This window comes from Microcaecilia unicolor, chromosome 3 (assembly GCF_901765095.1).
Source record: "Microcaecilia unicolor chromosome 3, aMicUni1.1, whole genome shotgun sequence".
Classification (NCBI taxonomy): Eukaryota; Metazoa; Chordata; class Amphibia; order Gymnophiona; family Siphonopidae; genus Microcaecilia; species Microcaecilia unicolor.
The window spans coordinates 254062361-254085827 of NC_044033.1; the positions used below are offsets into that span (position 1 = coordinate 254062361).

The window sequence follows — 23467 nt, forward strand, 5'->3', positions numbered from 1 at the left end:
GTGAGAAAGGACAGGACAGAGGAAATCACCGAGAGGTGAAATCCAACCCCTGAGACACGGCACAGAAAGAGGGGTGCACAGGAAACATAACCCCCCTCAACCCCCCCCCCCCCCAAGAGTCACACACAGGAAAGAGCGTCCACCCCACCATCCCGCCCTCCAGAGACAAACACACACATACAAAGAGAAAGCAAAGAGCATGCCCCCCCAGAGAAAAACTCCCCCCAGGGCACAGCACATGCTCTAAGCCACCTGACAGGGAAGAAAATCTCGCTGGAGGAGGAGACCCTTCTGATTTTCTCCTCAAGACACAGGAGCAGAGTCGACACAGGACCTGCAGGGTCTGGGGAGAAGGGGGGTGGTACATATTATAACCATGCCCACCCCTGAAATGCTCAGCCCCTGCCCCCATGCACCTCCCGAGCTACTTAGCACCCAACCCTTCCTCCCACACTCTTACATCCCCTCAATTTCAAAATCCCACAGCAAAATACCTTCCCCATTCTCATGCACCCCCTCCTCCCCTAAATTTTTTCAGCACCACCATTCTGCAATATGCCACTTTTGTGGGGTCTGAGAGAATAGCACTGCCTACCACACCTCCTGCCCCCCACCTTCACCCCAGGGGAAAGCAGAGAGGACATAAAGACACTTCCTCTCAAAAAAGGCAGCATGATGGGGGAAGGGAAGGATCACGTGGTGGGGGAAGGCAGGGAAAATGGCATTTTAACATGCTCCAGAGTACCTGCCCCCCCTCACACTCCAAGGGACGATCGCGGTGGTGAGGTACCAACCTCCAGCAGTCCAACCCCCAGACAGACTCCCAGGATGGTATGTATGTTTCCAGATATCCAGGTCCGAATATTGATCATACAGCCTGAAGAGAGAAGAGAACATAGAGGATAAGTTACTGGGCAGAACCGGGATACCCGAGCATCGGCAGGTCCGGGCAAGACCAAGACTCACTCTGTGATAAACCAACCGGGAATCCTTCTCGGGGGCTGCACAGAAGCCCGACGAGAGCTGCTCGACGCTGCTGTTGCTGGAGGCGCTGCTGTTGCTGGAGGCAGGCGCCGGCATCGAAGCGTTGAGACAGGAGCAGGAGTACAACAGGCCGCTGGGAGTTACTGACCCTCTGGTTCTCCTTCCAGTCTGTGGAAGCCAGCCAGCCACAGCACTGAAACTGTAAGAAATGGAGGCGAAGAGAGACTAAGCAGGAGACCAGAAAAGGAGACAGAATCCCCCCCTTTACCCCACCCAGCACTAAACACTCAGAAGCGGGTCAATGTCAGCTCAGGCTCAACACAGGTGCATTTGAGGAAACTACTTGGCTGATCTCCATCACCCAGACCATGCCGACAAATCAGCGCTAAATACGAACACCCAGGAACCGAAGCAAAACTGGAATCCAAGTCACCCCAACACCACATTTCATCTCATCAGGGAGACTAATCCACTGCGTAGGGAAGAAAGTTTGGCTCTGCCATTTGTCCAGGCAGCACATCGGGAGTTTAAAATCCGATATAAAGATGTTACAGGAAAATGATCTAAGAGCCCAATATATATAAAAGAAACCCTTGAAAGATACAACCCCTCCCCCTCAGCATTAAAAACTACTATAACAATTATTCAGTAGAAACATTCAACCAATTCACTCCAGAAATGTGGAGAGAAAAACTAAGCTGGAAACTCTGAGATATCAGTCTGTCTGTAGCGCAAAGAGCAGAGAAAAGGAAGTAGAAATGTATCTCCTCCTGTACTGAGCAAAATTCAAAGACAGAAGAGATGTTTCCCAAAGAGAAGAGCAATAAACAGAGAACAATGGACCACAAATTAAAAACAGAAATGTGTAGACACAAACTGAGCTGGAAACCCTGAGATGTCAGAGTCTGTCTGCAGTGCAAGAGCAGAGAAAGAAGCAGAAATGCATTTCCTCCTGTACTGAGCAAATCCAGAGAGAGAGACACATATCCAAAAGAGAACAAAGAAAAAAAACATAGAATGAGAGACCACAAATTAGACAAAAACCCTGAGATGTCAGAGTCTGTCTGCAGCACAAGAGCAGAGAAAGAGAAGCAGAAATGCATTTTCTCCTGTAATGAGCAAAACCCAAAGAAAGGAGAGACATTTTCCAAAGAGAACAGAAAAAAAACCAACAGAGAATAAGAGCCCACAAATTAAAAACAGAAATGTGCAGACACAAACTGAGCTGGAAACCCTGTGACGTCAAGAACAGAGATAGAGAAGAAGAAATGCATTTTCTCCTGTTCTGAGCAAACTCCAAAGAGAGAAGAGACACATTTCCCAAAGAGAAGAGAAAAAACAGAGAATAAAAGACCAGAAATTAGAAAAAGAAACCTGCAAAGAAACTGAGCTGGAAACTCTGAGATGTCAGAGTCTGTCTGTAGAACAAGAGCACAGAAAGAGAAGCAGAAATGCATTTCATCAAAGGAGAGAAGAGACATTTCACAAAGAGAAAAGTAGAGAATAAGAGACCACAAATTAGAACTAGAAACCTGCAGACACAAAATGAGCTGGAAACCCTGAGATGTCAGAGTCTGTCCACAGTGCAAGAGCAGAGAAAGAAAAGCAGAAATGCAAGCAAAATACAAAGATATCAAACACATTTCCCAAAGAGAAGAAAGAGAAACATAGAATAAGATCACACATTAGAGTTAGAAACCCTAAAATGTCAGAGTCTTCTACAATGCAAGAGCAGAGAAACAGAAGCAGAAATGCATTTCCTCCTGCATTGGGCAAAATTCAGACAGGAGAGACATTTCCCAAACAGAACAGAGAAAAACAGAGATAACAGCCCACAAATTAGAAACAGAAACGTGCAGACAAAAACCAAGCTGAAACCCTTGAGCCGTCAAGAGTGGAGAAAGAGAAGAAGAAATGCATTTTCTCCTGTTCTGAGCAAACTCCAAAGAGCGAAGAGACACATTTCCCAAAGAGAAGAGAGAAAAACAGAGAATTAGAGACCAGAAATTAGAAATAGAAACGTGAAGACACAAATTGAGCTGGAAACCCTGAGATGTCAGAGTCTGTCTGCGGTGGAAGAGCAGCGAAAGAGAAGTAGAAATGCATTTCCTCCTGTACTGAATAAAATCCAAAGAGAAGAGAGAAAAATAAAAAAGGAGCAGGGAAAACTGTCTAGTCCTGGGGGAAAGAACAGGAGCAGCAGCTGGAGCCACTGAATCTGTAATGTTCTGCCACTGGGCCAGACATGGGACAATCCAGCAACTGCCCCTGTCCCCTCTGGACCGTCATTATATTTCGCTGTGATTACTGCTGCTCTATCCTGTTTGGGGGGGTGGTATACCTTGTTTTTTAAAATTATTAAATAGTATTTCTATTCTGCACAGCTTTGGTCAACCTCTTGGACTCAGAAGGGCCATTTACAAATGTGACTTCTGTTTGATTTAGGTTCGGTCTTTTTGAGGAGAGAGCATCAGCAGCTGTCAGGACTTAAAAACGCTGCAGATGGTACAGCTGATGTACGAAAGGAGTTATGGAGGGGTGAAACAGTTCCCAGAGATACATGAACATGGAATTGACCTGCACAGTTTTCCTCAGACAATCTCAATTCCTCAGTTATGTCATGGTTCAGTGCAGGCACAGGCACGAATGAGGTGAAAGTTTGGACGCATTTTTAGCTGCTCTAAGAAGAGAATTTTCAACTGGGAAAAGCTACTTGGCCCCGTATAAGTTTGCCAAAAACAAAGATTTCATTTTCAAAAGCTCAAGCCGAGAGCACCGGCAGAAACCTACCTGGGCAGCTGAGAGACAGGGGACAGGAGCAGGGTCTGGCACATACCTTGGTCTGGACAAAGTCCCAGCTTTCTTCCTTATCGCTCAGCTGGGATGCTGAACCATATTGGCTTATAATTGCCTTCACTTCAACTCCCACCATGCTTGTGAGCTGGAAAGAAAAACACAAGCCAATGAGGTCTAGCGGGAGCTTCTCCCAGTGGTGCCAGAGTGGGGGAAGGGAAAGGACCTCTCAGAAGTGTCCTGACCTTGGGTTTTGGACAGGAGGAGACCTGTCCCTCCGTTTGAACTTCCTCTGAGCAGCAGATGTGCTGCCAGAGGATGTGGCAGCCAAGCCGGGGTTTAAGAAGGTTTAGACAAAGTTTCTGGAGGTGGGGGGTCCATTCATAATTATTAGGCAGGTAGACTTGGGGGGAGGGGGACCACCATCTTCTGGGAGTGAGCAACAGAGAACAGATCCCCCCCACATCGACCCAGCACAGCGCCCATTCTGTATTTACGAAGCCCCCTCCCCCCCACCCCCCGGCAATGCCCATGCCCTGGCATGTTACTTACAGTGTTCCTCTGCGTGTACACCAGCACTCCGACCGTGATCTGAGCTGCGAAGAGCAGAAGCAGAAACCCGAAATACTGAGAGAAAAGAGACAGGGGAGGGGAAAGAGGAGGACTGAAAATTACTCCGGTATGGTCACTTCTAGCCCTGCAGAGCCCTGGGGAAGATATATTGTAGGCTATCCTCCCCTCCTCTGGGCATAAGGCCTCTCCATCCCTCCACCTCTTCAACCTCCCCTGTGCAATAGTTTCTGCACTTTCCCATAAGCTCTGGTTCTTACGTCCTTTGCTGCTGTTAACAGGGAGCAGGCCTCGCTGATGCAGGGACCCAGTTTCAAATCCCCTCTTGCGCTTCTTTAAGCTCTGATTAGATTTATTAATTTAACACACTTTTCATCACCAGTATTAAGGGGAAGGGGGGAGATACATGTAAAATTGCCTATCTTGCTCACCCCCAACCCCCTAATCAGACACACATATGCCCTTAAGTACATAAGTATTGCCACACTGGGACAGACCAAAGGTCCATCAAGGCCAGGGTCCTGTTTCCAACAGTGGCCAATCCAGGTCACAAATACCTGGCACGATCACAGAAAAGCTCAATACATTTTATGCTGCTTATCCCAGAAATAAGCAATGGATTTTCCCCAAGTCATTTTAATAACAGTCTATGGATGTTCCTTTAGGAAGCCGTCCAAACCGCGTTCCACTCCACTCATTATTTTATAGACCTCTATCATATCTCCCTCAGCCGCCTTTTCTCCAAGCTGAAGAGCCCTAGCCGCTTTAGCCTTTCCTCATAGGGAAGTCGTCCCACCCCCTTTATCTTTTCGTCGCCCTTCTCTAATTCCACTATATCCTTTTTGAGATACGGCGACCAGAATTGAACACAATATTCGAGGTGCGGTCGCACCATGGAGCGATACACAGGCATTATAACATCCTCATTCCCAAAAAACACTTCTTCAAATACCTCAGCCCCACTCAAAACACACACATACAGAATCCCTCGTCATCAACCCGAATATCCCCCACCACATCAGGGCCGGTCTTAGGCAGAGGCGACCAAGGCGGCCGCATAGGGCCCCGCGCTTAAGGGGCCCCGCGCGGGCGCCTCAACTCTGCCTCTCCGCCCGACCCCCGCTCGGACCATATCATGACTTGATCCCGCTTGGCCACTCCGCTTCCGCCACCAGTCGGTGACCACCCACCGCTGAGCCCGCTGTCAGCTCCCGCCTCCCCGGACCCCGACAGTTGCAGCGACGGCCCGACAGACAGTAGGAGCGACGGCCCGGCCCCGACAGACAGTTGCAGCTGGCCCCGGCCCCGACAGAGTTGCAGCGACGGCTCACCCCAGCTTTTCACTTCCCGCTCAATGTCCCGCCTTCCTTCTGAGGTATTTCCTGTTTCCGCGAGGGCGGCGGGAGTCACTGAGCGGGAAGGGAAAAGCTGGAGCCTGGTTGGAGGTGAGCCATCGCCATCGCTGTGCGAGTCGACTTAAAATAAAGTGAAGTGGAGCTGGTCAGCTGGAGCAAGTTTGTGCCACTGCCTCCTGCACTGCCATTCAAAGGCAAGCCAGGTATGATGATTATTAGCTTTTCTATAAGGTGGATAAAAACCATGGAACCAAGATAATATGCTACCAGACAGTGATACCTAAAAATAATAAAATCCTGTGGTCGACTAAATTGAACGCATGGGATAGATTGCATTGTATAACAATCGCATTTTGACCTAGACTTAATAAAGATTTACCCTGTGCAACTATTTTCTGTACTATAATTTTTCCAGATCAAGCAATTTAACAATATACCCTGCCATTATTTTCACCAATAAGGGAATAGATGCAATTGGACAGTAATTAGCAAATTTTCCTTGGGGTTTTTAGGAGTAGGAGTTAAAACAATAATAGTAATGTGATGGAAAAACTCCGTTAGTTAAACTGTTGTGGAAACCATAGTCCCGTTCATGTTGTTCATAATTATGCAGAACAGCTATCCAGGCTACAGCTCTTCTTGATAAATCTAGTATCCTTCATATTCATGGGCAAAAAGCCCTCCCAAAAAGTCAGTTGGTAGGTATATCACATAATACTTGTGACATCTCAAAATCCATGTCATGGTCTGCAGTTCCATTTACACAAAGCTGAGTTCTGATTTTAGCCACCTTTTCATTAAAAAAAAACTGCACTAATGCTGGGGGGGGGGGGGGTGGCCTTGATAGCATTGTGCTTATTACAATCAGTTTTGTTGTACAAGTTTAGCTTCATTTGCCTTTATTTGAAATTTCATAATAAAAAATTTTGTAAAAATGGAATAAACTTTTCAATGGGGTGGAGCTAGGGTGGGGGTGGAGCTAGGGTGGGTGGGGCTAGGATGGGGCCCCAGCAAATTGGTCTGCATAGGGCCCCGCACTTGCTAAGACGGCCCTGCACCACATCACTCCACAAACACCATCACCACCCATCACATACGCAACACCCGTTCCCAAAGGCTCGCAGGCCTCCCATCCCCCATGCATTCCCGACAACTCCCTCTTCCTTCCAACATATACCCCTGACATCCCTCTGCACCTCACAGACAGAGCCTCCACATCCTTTTCTGCTGCACCACCTCAAAAAATCTCATTGTGCTTTTCTATTCCGCTTGGACCAAAAAGAACGGCTCAAAGCAGATTACAATAAGAGGAAAAACTGAAATTAGGTAACATAACATAGTAAATGACAGCAGATAAAGACCTGAATGGTCCATCCAGTCTGCCCAACAAGATAAAGTATCACATACCATGTAAAATGAGTTTATGTGATACCTGAGTTTGATTTGTCCTTGGCTTTTTCAGGGCACAGACCATAAAAGTCTACCCAGCACTCTTCTTGTATTAAAGTTCTGAACCTAATGTTGAAGCCCCTTTAAATTTACAGTCCAGCCCATCCATATCTATTCAGTCATGATCAGGGCGTATACGTAGAAGTCTGCCCAGCTCCCGTTTTGCTTCCCAATTACCGGTGTCGCCACCCAATCTCCACTAAGATTCCACGGACCCATTCCTTCTAAACAGGATTTCTTTGTGTTTATCCCACACGTTTGAATTCCATTACCGTTTTCATCTCCACCACCTCCCGTGGGAGGACATTCCACATATCCACCACCCTCTCCGTGAAAAAATACTTCCTGACATTACTCCTGAGTCTGCCCCCCTTCAACCTCAATTCATGTCCTCTAGTTCTACCACCTTCCTGTCTCTGAAAAAGGTTCATTTGCGGATTAATACCTTTCAAATATTTGAACGTCTGTATCATGTCACCCCTGTTTCTCTTTTCCTCCAAGGTATACATGTTAGGTAGTTTTCTTCGATTCTGTATCCTATACTATAACACTGACAGCTCATGCAATAGGAAAATATTTCTGAAACAAACACGGTTTCAACAGTCTGTGGTATCACAAATAGTTAGATTCACATTTTGCGATTCTAGTGGTTGAGTTTTCCCATAATTCTAGGTCAATATTAGTCATATGTTTCTTCACAGACTGCAATCTAAATGCACTGGAAAGTGATCTATTGAACTTAACTGTCAATTCAGGATGCACCAGGTGACTCACGAATACGTATATATTGGGACCAGACCAAGTAAAATTTTAAGCAGTTTAATTTTGAACCGTGTTTTGATAGGTAACCAGTGAAGAGATAACAAGGATTGACCCTATCCCATTTTATTTTTACCACCTTTTTGAAGGAATTCACTCAAGGCGATGTACAATAGGAATAAATCAACAAAGCAATAGACAATTACAGCAGTAAAAATATTAAAATAACAATACAAAGTATAGCAAAGTTACTACTTACAATGTCAACACAATACATAATAGAGCATTTTAATAGACACTGTACATAAGTACATAAGTGTTGTCATACTTGGACAGACCAAAGGTCCATCAAGCCCAGCATCCTGTTTCCAACAGTGGCCAATCCAGGCAAGATCCCAAAAAAGTTCAATACATTTTATGCTGCTTATCCTAGAAATAAGCAGTGGAGTTTCCCCAAGTCCTTTTAAAAAATGGTCTATGGACTTTTCCTTTAGGAAGTCATCTAAACCTTTTTTAAACCCCGCTAACAGCCTTTACCACATTCTCTGGCAACGAATTCCAGAGTTTAATTACACGTTGAGTGAAGAAAATGTTTCTCCGATTCGTTTTAAATGTATTACTTTGTAGCTTCATTGCGTGCCCCTAGTCCTAGTATTTTTGGAAAGAGTAAACAAGCGATTCACGTCTACCCGTTCCACTCATTATTTTATAGACCTTTAACATATCTCCCCTCAGCGCCTTTTCTCCAAGCTGAAGAGGGTATAAGATGGAACATATAGATGAGTTAGAAAATAAGGGGACTAATTTAAAAAAGATGCACATGAGGTCAGAGAGGTGATTAAATATTATCTCTGCTAGGGTCGGAGTGGATAAACATGTCCTGCTGCAATATGTGCAGCCCATGATTTACAAAAATTCAATTTTGCAACTGCATTTTGTAAAGTTTATAATCTGAAGAATGGATCATCTTTTAATCCCAACAATACGATATTATAGTAATCTAATCTAACTTGTCTTATTTGTTGTAAATTACCAAAAAACCTTTTACTTAAAAAAATTATATGGCTTCCACGTCAAATGGGCACTATATCCCATACCTCTGACCTCCTCCCGCACACACCTCTTTTCATAAAAGATTATTAAAAATATCCCCTGAATTCTTTCTGCAGATGAAGCTCTGAACATCCTCTTCTCTGGGCAGAAAGGCCGATGGGCACCCTTCTCGGAGTACAAATGACGAGAACACCAAGAACAGTTCTGCTATTCTACTCTACTGGAGGTATCCTCTGCAGCACTCTTGCAGACAGAAAAAGAGCATTGCATGCACTCCCACCCTCCCCACAGTACCAGTCACACTTACAAAGTCACACTTACAAAGCCAAGAAGGCACTTGATCTCTTTCAGGGACCCCAGGCAGCCCAGGAAACCCAGTAGCATGGTAAAAATCCCCACACCGGAAAAACACATAGGACCAGATCTTCAGTGCCAAGGACGCACCTGTGGAGAGGCGGGGAGAAATGTAATCAGAGGAAGAGAAGCAAAAGTCAGACATGAGGTGGTCAAACCTTCCACGACCCGGTGAGCAGGTAAATATAATCAGATTACTTCATCCAGATCTTCAGCAGGGTTTATTCAGAACTATTCATCTGGTTCAAACTGCTGCTGACTAGATCGGAGCTATTTCTGGACACATGGTTTTTCCAACAGAATGTACCCACTGGCTGGCTGAAGTTTAACCACACTCCAGGAACTCACACATCCTTTTCCTCGTTTCTTCTGGGGCCAAAAGTTGCCCACACAAAACATAGAAACCAAATGGGGAAATTTCAAATGTCAGGTCTATTGGGGCTAACTGCAAAAAGTCAGACAGATAAACCTTATCAACGCACACACCGACACTGTGCCTTGACCCCCCTGTCTTCTCTCATATCTGCACGAGTCCATTTGCATGTGTGGGTATGCATATTCTCGTAGCATCTCAAGACAGGTCAGTGCCGCCTGACCCAGTCTGACAATACGCTCCTCTCCCTCCCTGCACAGGCCCTGGCCACAGACAGGAAACATGAACTCTCTTCACCTACCAAACAACGAGATAATGCAGGTTCTGTCAAAAAAGGATCCAGAGTCCAAACGAACAGCAGACCTCCCAGAACCTGCAAACAGACAGAAGGGGCGGGGAGGGGGGGGTCAGTAAGGATCTGTGTTGAATGTGGCTTACATTGCTGCTGTGTTACACCTGTCCTATTGTAGGGTTTGGGGGAGGGGGAGGGACTGTGTTTTCTGTGGTTTCCAGTCTGTATACAAAAGGGCTTTTAAGCACAGAATACTCACAAAGAAAAACAGATTGAACACAAAGAGGAAGTATTTGGTGACACTGAGACAGCCTTTTGTTGCCATGGTTCAACGTCCTGTAAGAAAAATTAAACCAGAAAAGTTAAATAAGGAGGGACATATCTGTGGAGGCCTTGAGGGGTCTGTGGAGGGGGCTCTCCTCTAAAGCAGGGGCGAGGGTTGTCTTTGGAGGAAATGAAGGTGTCTGAGTCCTGGTCAGGCCACTCAGCTACAGGTTACAGAAGCGTGGTGTGTCGGAAGGCATGACAATAACCGTGGTGGAAACCGAGGCCACTTTCAGCTCTGCTCATCTCACATCTGCTTTGGTGCAGGAAGCAGCAGAAGAGAGAAACCAATAGGGGGGGGGGGGGGGGGGGGGGGGGGGTTGGGGTGGGGAAGGTAGTTCTATGCCCCACCCACAGAATGTACACAGAGCCTCCCTTCTGCTTTCCCCCCTTCGGTGGCTGCCACACAAGTAACACTTCCACACTTAACACATGACATCTTATTATCCTAAGAGTACTTCCCCATTCCGTCAGGGCAGATTATAGGCCCTGTAGGTTTCATCTATGCCAAATACTGAATAGGTTGGTCTGCTCAATAAAGAGAGAGACCCCCCCCCCCCCCCCCCCGAGGAAGACGGGCACTCCTTCTCCCTCACTCTGTCTCCCTCTGAGACATGCCACCATCACACATGAATCCCGTATACAGTCATGCCTCCCACGCTGGGGCATGGAATAAAAACGCCCCATTACATAACGTCCCATCCCCGGCTTCGAGCCTGGGCACCTGTTTCCTTAAACTGCTCTTCTCAGCCCTAAATCCTCACCCGCTCTCATCCGGAGTCAATCTCCTCTTCGGCTGTCTCGCTCTCTTTGGCTGCTTTTCACAACCTGTCTCTCCCTTTCCTCCCCCTCTGACCCAGGGAGGAAAAGGACATCCCACATTAGACCCTGGGGCCTCCAAATTGTTCCAGCATGTGAAAGAGGGAAAAAAAATGAGGAAAAAGTCTGTTTTTGATTAAAAACCACTTGGCTGGATCCCATCCTTAGAGACTGTGATTTAACACCCCGCCCCTCCCCAGTGCCTGCAGTGCACATGTACAGAGACAAGCAAAAGTGAACATACTAGACATTCACAGACCCACAAGTGAAGGTATTACAGCAGACACAGATAAGCACACGTAAAGACAAACAGGAGCGATCATGTGAAAACATGCCCGTGCAGTGAGGCACATGTGTGAACAAGATCCAGGTACCTTTGAATGAATGGCACATAAGTTATCCATCACCTAAGAGGGTTAGGGAGGAACATAGGGAGGGCAGGGGGGGGGGGGAACTATGGAGGCAGGTATGACAGGGGGAGGGGTACATGGGGTGGGGGGGGGGGGGGGAGAAAAGACCAGATGAATGGGGAATGAGATCCCATGATCACTCCTGGGGGCCTGAACCAAGGCAAAGGATGCATCCTGCCTCCCCCCCCACCTCCATGCAGGGGAAGTGAATGGGTGACAGCAGGGGAGGCAAGAATGTGTGTGTGTTGTGGGGGGGGGGGGGGGAGGAAACAGAGTTTGCTTTGCTCTGATTTTGCATCTGTGCCCAACAGGAACTGCATCCCACAGAGGCTCCTCCGGCTTCAGTACCACTTCCTGAAAATTCCTGTGGCAGAAACACACCAGAAAACAACTCCGGCTCAGATTTACCAAAAGCTAGAGAGGCCCGGCACCTGCCCTTGTCTACCGCCAAAAAATACCCCCAAAAGGGAGAGAGACTCAGCACCTGTTCCCCCATCTACCCCAAGAGGATGATGAGGTCCAGCAGCCCCCCCCCCCCCCAAAGTACATAAAAGCATACTGGGTCAAATCAAGGGTCCATCTAGGCCACTATCCTGTTTTGAACAGTAGCCAGTCCCCAAAAGAAGCAAGATCCCTTGCTATTGACCCCCAGGGAATAAGCAGCAGAATTTACTCGGGTCTACCTTAATGTTTATGGACTTTTCCTCCAGGAATTTGTCTAAACCTTTCTTAAGTCCAATAAGAATATCCTTGTATTATTAAAAGTATTGACCAAGGCACAAGAAGAGAAGATTCAACAGCCCTCAATAAGTGCACCCAGTCATCTTCTCACTGGTTAACTCCCCCACCCCACCCCACCCTGAAAAGCCTCTGGTGGGTAACTATTCAAACACTTGACCCTGAAACAGAAAACTAGAAATCAGCATCCAATCTATCCACTGTACTAAATATCTATTCGACAGAGTTTTGTTCAAACTTCCTTGACCTGGGACTCTAAAATCAGAACCAGTGAATTAAAATGGATGTTTCCTACGACTCTGCCTTGTTTTTATCCTGAACAGTCCAGCCAAAATGACTTTCTGAAACTACTCCAAATAAAGATTAGGACACCAAAATTATAAGTACAGGTGAAAAGTCAAAACTCAAGAAGATGCACAAGGAAAAACTATTTACAAGAAATATATTATGCTGTTCACAGCAGTAGAAACATTTTGTTCCCCACCCCACATCTGTCCCTAGACTCAGGATTCGGGCTGCATTACCTGTCATGTTGAGGTCCAGCGTGTTAGAATAAACATAATCCATTAAGGATGTTGGATTTAGCTCACCCCTTTCTCAGCTGAAGCTCAAGAGGAGTTTCATTCAGGTCCACCACCTATTTCCCTGTCCCCGGAGAGTTTACGGTCTAAGTCTGTACCCAAGGCAATGGAGGGTGAAGTGACTTTTCCTCCACGCCAGCCAAAATATACCCAAAAAAGAGAGAGGCCTACCACTTCCTCCTCTCCCCAATCTATAACCCAGAAACCCCCCAAAAAAGGGCAAGCGGCCCAGCACTTCAACCCTCTCCATCTATAATCCAGAAATATCCCAGTTCCTCCACCCAGGGTGAGAGACCCATCTACAGCTAACAAATACCCCATTGAGGGCAAGAGGCATAGCACCTCCAACCCCCACCCGCTAATGTAAACACCCTGGGAGAAGTGGGGAACACAGGTCCGATACCTGTGGGTGATAGCGCACACCCAGTGGTTAAGAGAGTTGGAGAAATGGGTCCTTCTTTTTGGAATCGCTCGTCTCCACACGGCTCCCGCTGCAGCACTGGCCAAAGCGCTATGGAAGCTGAAATGCACTGCACAACCTCTGTTCCATGAAATATTCAGAGCCCAGCCATCACACGATGCATTATTCATAGGCACAGATTCAAACAGCAAGACAGACAGGCAGAAGAGATCCACTCCTATTTGCCCTACACGTGAAGACAGACAGACAGACAGACAGACACACACACACGTCACACAGTAACAGACATAGGTTCTCATGTATGGAGAGAACCCACAGGCCAAACTCTCCACTCTCCTAATGGTTTTACAATAGGAAACTTAAGCTATAAACCATGCACCTCAGATCCAAATTATTACCCATTGGGGGGGGGGGGGGGGGAGCATGCTGTCTCTTCCAGACTAACAGAAAACTCTTAAAAAGTGAATGTAAAAACAGAGCCAAGGGCTCAGCTAAGCTGGATGATAAATGATAAATTCTTCCTTTTGTCATCAAAGGGGGGAGGGGGGAGGTACAAGGCCAGCATAGTTAAAAAAAAATAATATATATATATATATATATCCCAGGTGAGAGCAGGAGACCTGTATCCCCCATGTGTCCCTGCTCAGATTGTAGGGTGCAGTAACCCCCCCCCCCCCCAAGGCTCTCTCCTATCTGCATCTATCTGCATCAGCAGGGGATGTGGGATGGAGGCACAGCAACAAAAAAGATATTTCCACAGACTGCAGCCTGAGCCTCCACCACAAGCAGCTCTTATCAGCTCAAAGAAGTTTCCTCTGCACTGCAAGTGGCCCCCACTCTACCCCCAGGCAGAGAGAGAGGAAGAGACCTATGAAAGACAACATAAAGGAGAGACAGACACAAAAGAAATACCCAGAGGGTATTGAAGGAATCTAAGGGACACAGAAAAGAGACAGGGCTGAAGCAGAGACAGCAGCATCCCCTGGCTCTGACTGCATCTCAGGAGAGGAATGCCAGGGTGGAGAGAAGAGACGGGGCTGAAGCAGACAGCAGCATCCCCTGGCTCTGAGACATCTTCTCAGGACATACTGGGGTGGAGAGACAGAGCTGAAGAAGAGACAGCAGCATCCCCTGGCTCTGAGACTGCATCTCAGGAGAGGACATACCAGGGTAGTGAAAAGAGACAGGGCTGAAGCAGAGACAGCAGCATCCCCTGGCTCTGACTGCATCTCAGGAGAGGACATGCCAGGGTGGAGAGAAGAGACAGGGCTGAAGCAGACAGCAGCATCCCCTGGCTCTGAGACATCTTCTCAGGACATACTGGGGTGGAGAGACAGAGCTGAAGAAGAGACAGCAGCATCCCCTGCCTCTGAGACTGCATCTCAGGAGAGGACATACCAGGGTAGTGAAAAGAGACAGGGCTGAAGCAGAGACAGCAGCATCCCCTGGCTCTGCTTCTCAGGACATACCAGGGTGGAGAGACAGGGCTGAAGCAGTCAGCAGCATCCCCTGGCTCTGAGACTGCTTCTCAGGACGTACTGGGGTGGAGAGACAGAGCTGAAGAAGAGACAGCAGCATCCCATGGCTCTGAGACTGTATCTCAAGAGAGGGACATACCAGGGTGGCGAGAAGAGACAGGCCTGAAGCAGAGACAGCAGCATCCCCTGGCTGAGACTGCATCTCAGGAGAGGACATACCAGGGTGGAGAGAAGAGACAGGGCTGAAGCAGAGACAGCAGCATCCCCTGGCTCTGAGAATGCTTCTCAGGACATACCAGGATGGAGAGACAGGGCTGAAGAAGAGACAGCAGCATCCCATGGCTCTGAGACTGTATCTCAAGAGAGGACATACCAGGGTGGCGAGAAGAGACAGGCCTGAAGCAGAGACAGCAGCATCCCCTGGCTCTGAGACTGCATCTCAGGAGAGGACATACCAGGGTGGAGAGAAGAGACAGGGCTGAAGCAGAGACAGCAGCATCCCCTGGGCCTAAGACTGCATCTCAGGAGAGGACATGCCAGGGTGGAGAGAAGAGACAGGGCTGAAGCAGAGACTGCAGCATCCCCTGGCTCTCAGACTGCATCTCAGGAGAGGACATACCAGGGTGGAGAGACAGGGCTGAAGCTGACTGCAGCATCCCCTGGCTCTAGGACTGCTTCTCAGGACATACCGGGGTGGAGAGAAGACAGGGCTGAAGCAGAGACAGGAGCATCCCCTGGCTCTCAGACTGCATCTCAGGAGAGGACATACTAGGGTGGAGAGAAGAGACAGGGCTGAAGCAGAGACAGCAGCATCCCCTGGCTCTGACTGCATCTCAGGAGAGGACATGCCAGGGTGGAGAGAAGAGACAGGGCTGAAGCAGACAGCAGCATCCCCTGGCTCTGAGACATCTTCTCAGGACATACTGGGGTGGAGAGACAGAGCTGAAGAAGAGACAGCAGCATCCCCTGGCTCTGAGACTGCATCTCAGGAGAGGACATACCAGGGTAGTGAAAAGAGACAGGGCTGAAGCAGAGACAGCAGCATCCCCTGGCTCTGACTGCATCTCAGGAGAGGACATGCCAGGGTGGAGAGAAGAGACAGGGCTGAAGCAGACAGCAGCATCCCCTGGCTCTGAGACATCTTCTCAGGACATACTGGGGTGGAGAGACAGAGCTGAAGAAGAGACAGCAGCATCCCCTGGCTCTGAGACTGCATCTCAGGAGAGGACATACCAGGGTAGTGAAAAGAGACAGGGCTGAAGCAGAGACAGCAGCATCCCCTGGCTCTGCATCTCAGGACATACCAGGGTGGAGAGACAGGGCTGAAGCAGTCAGCAGCATCCCCTGGCTCTGAGACTGCTTCTCAGGACATACTGGGGTGGAGAGACAGAGCTGAAGAAGAGACAGCAGCATCCCATGGCTCTGAGACTGTATCTCAAGAGAGGACATACCAGGGTGGCGAGAAGAGACAGGCCTGAAGCAGAGACAGCAGCATCCCCTGGCTGAGACTGCATCTCAGGAGAGGACATACCAGGGTGGAGAGAAGAGACAGGGCTGAAGCAGAGACAGCAGCATCCCCTGGCTCTGAGACTGCTTCTCAGGACATACCAGGATGGAGAGACAGGGCTGAAGAAGAGACAGCAGCATCCCATGGCTCTGAGACTGTATCTCAAGAGAGGACATACCAGGGTGGCGAGAAGAGACAGGCCTGAAGCAGAGACAGCAGCATCCCCTGGGCCTGAGACTGCATCTCAGGAGAGTACATGCCAGGGTGGAGAGAAGAGACAGGGCTGAAGCAGAGACTGCAGCATCCCCTGGCTCTCAGACTGCATCTCAGGAGAGGACATACCAGGGTGGAGAGACAGGGCTGAAGCTGACTGCAGCATCCCCTGGCTCTAGGACTGCTTCTCAGGACATACCGGGGTGGAGAGAAGACAGGGCTGAAGCAGAGACAGGAGCATCCCCTGGCTCTCAGACTGCATCTCAGGAGAGGACATACTAGGGTGGAGAGAAGAGACAGGGCTGAAGCAGAGACAGCAGCATCCCCTGGCTCTGAGACTGCATCTCAGGAGAGGACATGCCAGGGTGGAGAGAAGAGACAGGGCTGAAGCAGAGACAGCAGCATCCCCTGGCTCTGACTGCATCTCAAAAGATGACATACCAGGGTGGAGAGAAGAGACAGGGCTGAAGCAGAGACAGCAGCAACCCCTGGCTCTGAGACTGCATCTCAGGAGAGGACATACAAGGGTGGAGAGAAGAGACAGGGCTGAAGCAGACAGCAGAATCCCCTGGCTCTCAGACTGCATCTCAGGAGAGGACATGCCAGGGTGGCGAGAAGAGACAGGGCTGAAGCAGAGACAGCAGCATCCCCTGGCTCTGAGACTGCATCTCAGGAGAGGACATACCAGGGTGGAGAGAAGAGAGGGCTGAAGCAGAGACAGCAGCATCCCCTGGCTCTGAGACTGCATCTCAGGAGAGGACATACCAGGGTGGAGAGAAGACAGGGCTGAAGCTGAGACAGCAGCATCCCCTGGCTCTGAGACTGCATCTCAGGAAAGGGCATACCAGGGTGAAGACAGGGCTGAAGCAGACAGCAGCATCCCCTGGCTCTGAGACCTTCTCTGGACATACTGGGGGGGGGGGGGAGTCAGGGCTGAAGAAGAGACAGCAGAATCCCCTGGCTCTGACTGCATCTCAGGAGAGGACATACCAGAGTGGAGAGAAGAGACAGGGCAGCATGCCCTGGCTCTGAGACTGCTTCTCAGGACATACCAGGGTGGAGAGACAGGGCTGAAGCAGAGACAGCAGCATCCCCTGCTCTGAGACTGCATCTCAGCAGAGGACATGCCAGGGTGGAGAGAAGAGACAGGGCTGAAGCAGAGACTGCAGCATCCCCTGGCTCTCAGACTGCTTCTCAGGACATACCAGGGTGGAGAGACAGGGCTGAAGCAGAGACAGCAGCATCCCCTAGCTCTCAGACTGCATCTCAGGAGAGGACATGCCAGGGTGGAGAGAAGAGACAGGGCTGAAGCAGAGACAGCAGCATCCCCTGTCTCTCAGACTGCTTCTCAGGACATACCAGGGTGGAGAGGCAGGGCTGAAGCAGAGACAGCAGCATCCCCTGGCTCTCAGACTGCATCTACGGAGAGGACATACTAGGTTGGAGAGAAGAGACAGGGCTGAAGCAGAGACAGCAGCATCCCCTGGCTCTGAGACTGCATCTCTGGAGAGGACATACCCGGGTGGAGAGACAGGGCTGAAGCAGACAGCAGCATCCCCTGGCTCTGAGACTGCATCTCAGGAGAGGACATACCAGGGTGGAGAGAAGAGACAGGACTGAAGCAGAGACAGCAGCATCCCCTGGCTCTTAGACTGCATCTCAGGAAAGGACATGCCAGGGTGGAGAGACGAGACAGGCCTGAAGCAGAGACAGCAGCATCCCCTGGCTCTGAGACTGCATCTCAGGAGAGGAGGTGCCAGGGTCCACAGCCCAGTCATGTACCAGGCACAGAGGGTTGTACAGTGCCAGGAAGGCATATTCCTGCTGTTGCTTATCTTTTCCCAATTATGATTGCAAAAGGAAAGGGGTCGCACTCGCTGCAGGGGAGCAAGCAAGGGGCTGCATCAAAGGGGACGCAAAGGCCATGGGCGGTGGGAGTCCCCAGTGCAGCTGCGCGTGCACCAAACAGGAAACCCCTGCCATCCCCTGGGACCCGACTCCTAAAGCAGGGCCTGGGCTGTGCAAAGTCACCCACCAGAGGGGCAGACGGCAGCCTGGTATCGAGGGGCACAGGCAGGGAGCAACTCCATGGGCTACATACCTGTAGCTACCCCCGACTCTGATCCATCAGCTGGGCTGAGGCATGACATCATAATGCAGAGGTGATGTCACTATGTGGAAACGATGTCACAGACACACAGACATCCCCCATGAAATCCCACGCTCCTCCTCAGGCTCTGGAAGGTCCTGCTATCATTGCCCAGAGGCCTTGCTAGAGGTCCCCAGGGGTCTCGTGCTGTCCGTCTCTCACAGGGGAGAAAGCCATGCTTCTAGAGAGGTGACCACCAGGTCCCAGAACAACCTTGCTTGGTTGCAAAGAATATGAATGGTCTTTGTGGACTACCAGGGGGGCTACAGAAAGGGAACTGGCCAGAACTGAAGGGTTTAAGGTCCAGCCCAGCAGATTTGAGAAGCCTACCAGCGCGATAATGTAAAATTGTCTGTAGGACACTCATAAAGCCCAGGCTCCACAGTGTCACACAGGGAAGAGCTTGGACGCTCCAGACAAACCTTCTCACGCAAGGGTAACGAGCCCGAAGGAAGGGCAAGGGGGTTAAGTGGCCAGACGGAGAGGAGAGTGATGGATGGCAGTGGTGAGGTCTGTGCTAATTAGTGGCAGAGCAGGAGGTTTGTCCAAAACCACAGTCTCCATGTGCGCCCGGACCAATGAGGTTTACCCCTTTTAAACACAGTTATACATTAAGACCTGTGGACTCTGGGGTCTAGCTACATCTCCAGCGAGATGGGCATTTAATGGCGGATATCTCACCTCTGTGTATCACACAGTATGTTACACAAGAAATAAGTAACACTGCTTCCTGGGATCTCCTTGTAGGGGAGGGGTCAACAGACACATTAGCACAGGTTCCAGCCCTCAGTATCACGGCATAAGGAGAGGACCCCAGACCCAGGATGGAGGCAGGCCAGCTGGGGCTCAGGGAGGCAGATAGAGAATGACACCAGGACAAAGTTTGTCTCTATCCCCCCCCCCCCCCCCCCCGGGTTGTCTCCATCCTCGTCCCATCCCCGCAGGTTCCATCTCCGTCCCTGCGGGCCCCATCTCCATCCCCGTAGGTTCTATCCCCATCCTCATGGTCTCTGTCCTCCCCTGCAGAAGCCTCAAACACTTATGATTTTATATTTAAATATTTTTAAGTATAAAAAGGAACAATAGCAGCTATAATTACCCCCCACCCCCACCTTTCCAACCCCAACAATAGCTAACTTCTACTACCCCAAGGAACCCTAATTCACCCTGTTAAAATGTACATTCTGTAAGCTCTAGCAGGAGAGAAATATGCCCTATGAAGCACGGTTATGATTTTTTAATGTGTGAATGAATGTGGATTAATAAATCGTCAACAATCTCAGGATTCAGTATAGCTCTCCTGTCTTCCACAGTCCCTCCCGCAATAGAAGATGTGCTGGTAGCAGGAATGTACAGGATCCTCCATGCAAATTTTGCTAGCTGTGGCCAGCATGTTTGCTTGTTTTTCCAAAAGAATCAAAATATTGTCTACATCAATCAAACATAAATAACAGTCCAGTTCATTAACAGGCTTCAAAATAGAGCATGACATGGGGACAAAGTTCATCCCCATGGGCTCTGTCCCCATCCCATTCTCTAGTGGCAGACCTGAGGCAGCACAGCTGGGGCTCAGGGTAGCAGAGAAGAGGCAGGGACTTGATAACCCAGTTAAGGCTCAGGGGTGACAGAGAGGGTCAGCACAGCCTGGAGCTCACATCTGACTTGTGCAGTACCTACCGGCAAAGAGGCTGCAGGTCTCAGGACTCTCCGTTCAACACCCGACCTCCAGTGCAACCAGTGTCTCTCACTTCCTCCAAGTCTGTGCACAAGAGCAAAGTTTGTATTGCACCATCTGCTTTCTGCCCACGCACACCCCGCCCTGATGGGAGGGACTAGCCCCTGGGGTGGGGCCATGCAAATATTCTGCTCCTGATTGGCTACCAGAACATTCAGGCCGGCAACTGTGTCCACCCCTTAGTGGGCTGGATCCTGGCACATAGCCAGTGTGGAATGTGTCTGGTTGAACAGACTGGTCCCTTTACTGGATTAAGTGGGCTGGACTGGAGGATGCTCTGATCCCTATTCCCTGCCCTCTCCCCAGGGCAGAAGAAGCTCAGGATGTGTTTGCAGAGAGATCTCTGCTGCCTGTGATCTTTACCCTGGGCCAAAATTCACAACTCAGAGAGAGCGCCCACCGGTGGTCAATGAGCAGAGACACCCAGAGAATGAGACAAGCAACACCCACAGGCAGTCACTGAGCAGAGCTGCCAAGTTGCCCATTCCAGGAGGGAGACTTTTTGGCCAGTCCTGGTTTTAAACTTACATCCCAAAGCACTGTGGGACTTGTAGTCCATGATGCTATCCATTGAAATCAGTGCTGCATGTCCCATAATGCATCGGGATGAGGTTGGCAGAAATCCAGGACTGGCCAAAAAGTCTCCCTCCTGGAATAGGTAATTTGGCGGCACTGACTGAGACAGGCAGCATCCACAGGCAGTCAATGAGCAGAGACACTCACAGGCAGTCACTGAGCAAAGAGATACAGAGAAAGAGACAGGCAGCACCCAAGGGGAGTCACTGAGCCGAGACACACACAGAAAAACAGGCAGCACCCACAGGGAGTCACAGAGCAGAGACACACAAACAGACAGCACCCACCCAGAGTCATTGAGCAGAGACCAGAGATAGCACCCGCAGAGAGTCACTGAGCCCAGAAACACACAGAAAAACAGGCAACACCCATAGGGAGTCACATAGCACAGAAACATATACACAGAGAAAAGGACCACACCCACAGGGAGTTAAACATCACACACACATATAGCCATGCAGTACCATAGGGACTCACAAAGTAGAAACACATAGCACCCACAGGCAGTCACTGAACAGAGATACACAGAGAGACTGAATGTTCTGTGACTCCCTTGTCTCTCTCTGCTCTATGACTCCCTGTGGGTGCTGCCTGTCTCTGTGTGTCTCTCTGCTCTGTGATTGTCTCTCTCAGTATATGTGTGTCTCTGGTCTGTGACTCCCTGTGGGTACTGTCTGTCTCTCTATGTGTGTGTCTTTGCACTGTAACCTGCCTGTGGGTGCACCCACAGGCAGTCACAGAGAGAGACACCCACAGGCAATCACACACAGAGAAAGAGACAGCAAGAGAGTCACTGAGCAAAGACATACAAAGAGGCAGACAGCACCCACAGGGAGTCACAGAGCCGACACACAGACACACCACCTCAGGGAGTCACAGAGCGGGGGCACACACACAGAGACACCCACAAAGAGTCATAAAGAAAAAAAAAGACAGGGAGTCACAGAGCAAGCAGAGACTCCAACACATATGGTTCTTAAATGGGTGCCTTTCTCCTCTGTTGCAGACTTTGCTTTTTCCTCCTTGCTGAATCATCTGTCTGAAATAGCCTGAGTCACTTCACTCTGTTCCCTTCTTCCCATATTCAAATCCAGACGAAAATCTCATCTTCTCAACCTTAACAGATGGGATGGAAAATGAGGGGTACATGTGGCATCTGAAATATGATATTAAAAACAATAGAAATTTTTCGCACTAAATTCTCTGGAATTCATTGCCAGAGAATGTGGTAAAGGCGGTTAGCTTAGCGGAGTTTTAAAAAGGTTTGGATGGCTTCCTAAAGGAAAAGTCCATAGACCATTATTAAATTGGACTTGGGGAAAATCCACAATTTCTGGATAAGCAGCATAAAATGTTTTGTACTTTTTCGGGATCTTGCCAGGTATTTGTGACATTGATTGGCCACTGTTGGGAACAGGATGCTGGGTTTGATGGACCTTTGGTCTTTCCCAGTATGGCAATACTTATGTACTTATGTAACCACTTTTCTAGAATAAATACATTCCCAGTGACCCTCTTGTTTTTCATGTATATGTGTTTGGATTTGAAGGTAAGCTCTACGGAGCAGGAACTGTTTCTTATTGCTCTGCACAGACTGAAAGTGAGAAAGCAAAGGAGAGATGTCTCCTGCACATCCAGAGAGAATGCACCATCTTTAAACCATTCTCACCAATCCTAGTGTGACTCTGACTGGAACAGGCCCTTATTTTCTTCCACTTCAGATACTATCTCCCCACACCTTCCAACCTGTCCCTTGGCTCACCACCACCATTTCAGGGGTCCTCCCTCCCTCCTGACTCCCTTCACCATCACATCTAATGCTACAGCTGAACCTCCCTCTAAGAAGTTACAGTCATATGGGATTTAATTTACCACCTTACTCTGGGCACTAGAGGGCAGCACTAGAGCAGACTCTCTTATTGTTGCACCAAGTTCTCCAATGACATCATAGCCCCCCCCCCCCCCCCCACACACACACAGCAGGAACCAATCAGAACACATGCAGTGTGATGCCATCAGTCAGGGCTGGTCTTAGGCAGAGGCGACTAAGGCGGCCGCATAGGGCCCCGCGCTTAAGGGGGCCCCGCGCGGGGCGCCTCAACTCTGCCTCTCCGCCCGACCCCCGCTCGGACCATATCATGACTTGATCCCGCTTGGCCACTCCGCTTCCGCCACCGGTTCGGTGACCACCCACCGCTGAGCCCGCTGTCAGCTCCCGCCTCCCCGGACCCCGACAGTTGCAGTGATGGCCCTGACAGACAGTAGGAGCGACGGCCCGGCCCCCGACAGACAGTTGCAGCTGGCCCCGGCCCCTGACAGAGTTGCAGCGACGGCTCACCCCAGCTTTTCCCTTCCCGCTCAATGTCCTGCCTTCCTTCTGATGAGGTATTTCCTGTTTCCGCAAGGGCGGACGGGAGTCACTGAGCGGGAAGGGAAAAGCTGGAGCCTGGTTGGAGTTGAGCCATCGCCATCGCTGGTGCGAGTGCGAGTCGACTTAAAATAAAGTGAAGTGGAGCTGGTCAGCTGGAGCACGT

General features: G+C 49.5%; 1 pseudogene; it reads right to left on the bottom strand.

Annotated features, from left to right (window-relative positions):
- Window positions 1–868: 868 nt before the first annotated feature.
- LOC115464606 lies at window positions 869–10307 on the bottom strand (annotated as a pseudogene).
- Window positions 10308–23467: the final 13160 nt, after the last annotated feature.